The sequence below is a fragment of the Otolemur garnettii genome, unplaced genomic scaffold (genome assembly GCF_000181295.1).
Source record: "Otolemur garnettii isolate 467f Iridium unplaced genomic scaffold, OtoGar3 scaffold00027, whole genome shotgun sequence".
NCBI lineage: Eukaryota > Metazoa > Chordata > Mammalia > Primates > Galagidae > Otolemur > Otolemur garnettii.
Window position 1 is genome coordinate 16574250 of NW_003852422.1, and position 4144 is coordinate 16578393.

Here is a 4144-nt window from a genome sequence, read left to right on the forward strand (position 1 = left end):
CGCTACTGATGTTTTTTGTGACAAGCATGGACAGTTAGTCCTGTGCTGAGAGACAGGCTTCAGCATAATTTCTTAGTAAACGATGAATAAAATGCTTTGATAAACCAACCACCATCATCTATTACTTTTTTGGGTGTTGCTGCAGGGGTGGTTGAACTCTGTCAACTTACAAAGCAGTTCAAACAAGCAAGCAGAATGTTTTTATTTTTTCTCAAGTATCATCAATACACTTTCACTAGTAAAAAAAAAATTAGCAGTGGTTAATGGGAGGATCTACTCTTAGAGATTTAAAAAATTCACATAGTTATTGCTTATACTTTAGATTTAAAGCCAGTCAAATTTACAAGTTAATTTAAATAGTGCTGTCAAAAATAACACATCAACAGTTTATACTCCAGTTGTAAGTTGATACCAGTTATTTCCTACGGAAAAATAATGTTGTATTAACCTGGATGGAAATGGAACACATTATTTTTGGTAAAGCATCACAAGACTAGAGAAGCAAGATTTCTATGGACTCAATTCTGATATGAGTACAATTGATGACCTAGTATACAGGGCAGGGTGGGGGAAGGGGGTGCCAGGAGAGGGAAGGAGGGTGGGAGTGGGGGTCATAGGGGATGGGGATGGGTCACAATTATAAGAGGGATTTTTACCTAACAAATGCAATCGATGTAACCTGGTTCTTTGTACTTTCAGTGAATCCCCAACAATAAAAAAAAAAAGGAAGAAAAAGAAAAATTAATGCAGTAGCACCTGTGGCTCAGCGAGTAAGGTGCTGGCCCCATATACCGAGGGTGATGGGTTCAAACTCGGCCCTGGCCAAACTGTGACAAAAAAGTAGCTGGGCATTGTGGTGGGTGCCTGTAGTCCCAGCTACTCGGGAGGCTGAGCAAGAGAAACACCTAAGCCCAAGAGCTGGAGGTTGTTGTGAGCTGTGTCGCTATGGCATTCTACTGAAGGCTACAAAGTGAGTCTCTATCTCTAAAAAAGAAAGAAAGAAAGAAAGAAAGAAAGAAAGAAAGAAAGAAAGAAAGAAAGAAAGATTAATGTAATTGGAAATTAGTCAGAGTCACTTGTCCAAATGCCAGCACAATTTTCTACAGCATACAAAAGGCCTTGAGAGATCCTATCGAGCTTCTCTAGGCCTCTGATCCCATCCATATAAATCTCCCACCATCTCTCTTTGTGCTTTTCTTCCGGAGATCTCCCTAAGAGAGGTTCAGTGCTGGGCATTCCTAAATGGCTATCTATTAAAACGATATTTCTCCTTCAGTGCCAATTACTAAGGAGGCTGAGGCAGGAGGATCCCTTGAGCCCAGGAGTTCAAGGCCAGCCTAGGCAACATGGCGAAACCTCTGTCTCTTAATAAAAAGAAAACTAAACTAAATTTCTGTGTGGTGTCTTCCTGTTCTCACCTTCCCAACCGTGACAGATTCTCTAAGCATTTCTAGCTGCTGCCATGAAATCAGAACACAGTTTTCCCAATGAATCCAAGAGCATGAAAAACAAGCTAAACTTGCTTTGCTCCTTTTTTAATGTCACTATTTCTTAAGTAGTTAAGAAAGCTCATTAAGGAGGAAGCCTTTACAAAGCTTAGCCTTCCAGCAAATTCATCACCTTGTGAGTATTCTGTACACACCTTCCATACCTCCCTGCAAGAGATCTTAGATTCACAAGTACCAGGAATATCACAACCTTCCCTGCTCTTTCCCAGGTCAGCTGTGGGCACAAACAGCTTCTCTTTGCTTTGATATTTTGTTCCCAGTGGCTAAGCACATTCTGCCAACTCCATCAGGCTGAGAAAAGAGTGCTTTGGGGACTGTGAAGTGTGTTGACTTGCTGGAAACCTAACCCATCAGTACCCGTACCCCACCCCCAAAAAGAGATTTCTGAAAAAGCAAAAGATAAATGGAGAATTTTTTTTACTTGAATCCACATTTACTACCATCTTAAATACAGGTGTTAAATACATCCATTTGATTTTTTTAGACCATTAGCGTCTAGGTGACAAAGGAAGTCAGCCTTATACTTCTGAGTCTTGTCATTCTTAAAGCACATAGCGATTTTAAAATAGAAAGTTCTGGTTAACAGAGAACATAACACTGTTTCTCGTCTCATTGAACTCCATCTAGGAGGGAAAATCAGGGAAGCTCCTTATTCATGCATGTATTATCTATATTTATCAACAATCAGAGGGAAAAGGAAATTGTTGGGCAAATTCTCAGCCAAGCGGAGCCTCTGAGGACCTTTTTGAAAGAGAATTGCTGAGGCTCGGGGATTCCTCAGGCCCAGCTGCATTTCTGTGCGAGTGTCTAGCTATTTTGAGTGCTGTTGAGGGAACAATATGAGTTGTACAGAGGCTCGCAAAAGAGACAACTCTGATGCCGGCAGTTTAGAAGGGTAAGAACAAAGCATCCTGAATTTTGCCTGTGGGTTTGCCCTGCGGGGGAGGGATTCCTGGTCCAATAAACCCAGTTGGCAGGATTCTGTTTGGAGGCCTTGGTGTCATTGTTAAATCGGGCCACAGTAAAATAGGAAACGGCTTCGTAGACAGCCACTCCAAGAGCAGAAATGAAAGTCCACCCTGCCTCTGAGCCCTCAGCTTCTCTCTGGCCTCATCCTTTCCCACCACAAGGGTGAGAACCTTCAAGAAAGTCTCCCATTTTCCTCGGCTTTCGGAAGAAACCGAATAATCACGGAAGACAAATCCGAAGGTGTGTGTTCTGTACTTCCTGTCACTCAGGTGCTGTGTAGAGACCCTTTCAACACCTGAGTCAGCAGCTCACCCCCATTTCTCATCAGTGGCCACCCCAAAGGGGAGTCACTAGCACCCAGGGAGAGACACACTTACCCCTAGTCGGCTCAGGTCCTCTCTCGGGCCAGGGCCCCTCCTCTGGCCAGCAGGATGGTGCCTTCCACTGTCCCCATTTCTATGGCTGTGCTGGGGCAGCCTCTGGCCAGAGCCCTGAGTGTCTGTGGCTTTTAGGCCTTTCCCCTCTCCCTTTATGGAATCCAGGATTTTAAAGTAAACAATTCTTTCTCTTTCTGATAAGTCACATTAAATTATCGATTTGGGGGGGGAGGGAGGGCATGACCTTGGGCCACTAAGTCAGCGTCACCTTTGGTCAAACACACAGGAGCATTCCTTCCTCTGCTGTGGGGGTGTGCACGGCCCTCAGGTGGCCATGGAGGCCGCAGGGCAGAGCAGGCTGAGCAACTGTGGACACATCCCCCCACCCCAAACCCAGGGTTCACTTGCTTAACTCTTTCCTCACAGGCAGATAACAGTTTATTACATTGTCACCTCCTCAGATTTCTAGAGCCAGAAGAGTCATCTGAAGTTAGGAGTTAAATATGCCCTTGGGGTATCCTACTTCACACTCTCCACCAATTTCATTCTGCTCTAGAACTGGCCATTTCTGACAGAGTTACGCTCGATTCATCTGTTCACTCCAACAATTACTTATAAAGCACCTTCTTATCATTGGTAGCGGGATGGGGAGCAGAGCAAACAGAGCGACCCATCTGGCCATGAGGACAGATTCATGAGGACACTCCAGCCACCCTTGGAGGCTGCCCTGGTCCTCCATGTATTCTCTTGTTGGCTACCATTTTTATTGTTTCTGATCATTTCTTTTCCTCCTTAGGCAATATTGTGGTTTTGCTTTCTTAAGCTTTAACAGAATATTATTTGTTACTCTCGCTAGTACCAATCTGAATGGAGTCTGCTCATTTCAGTCAAAGCTGACGACCTGAGGAGCTGGCGGCCTGAATTTAGGGAGCAGGTACCCCACACTTTCTTTTCATTGTCATAAATCTTCCAGTTGAAAATGAAAAGCAAAGTATACTGTGGCTTTTTCTTTTTCATGCCTAAGAACTGATCTCAACAAATGAGCCCAAAGAGTGGTCACTGCTGTTTGGTCCTGTTGCCGCCCTCTCAGTTCCTGTGGGACATGAAGTTCTTTCCCTGATTGCCTCTATCTGAGGAAACCTGGCACGCTGGAGAAGTCCAGGGTCTTCCATGGGGCCTGAGGGATTCATATAGTAAAAACCCAAACATGCATCCGGAGATGGGGAAAACACCCCAAGGGCCTTCTGGAAATTGCCAAGGCCTTGTACTCTCCAGTTTTACTCAGTGGAC

The 4144-nt window shown here is 44.5% G+C and overlaps 1 long non-coding RNA gene across 1 annotated transcript in view; it reads right to left on the bottom strand.

The window, feature by feature from the left end:
* The window catches only part of LOC111724835, a 5636-nt gene extending 2644 nt beyond the window's left edge, over nucleotides 1-2992 (bottom strand). Inside the window, exon 1 of the long non-coding RNA XR_002773049.1 lies at nucleotides 2855-2992. This is a non-coding gene — a long non-coding RNA (uncharacterized LOC111724835). The remainder of the gene's footprint in view (nucleotides 1-2854) is intronic.
* Nucleotides 2993-4144: the final 1152 nt, after the last annotated feature.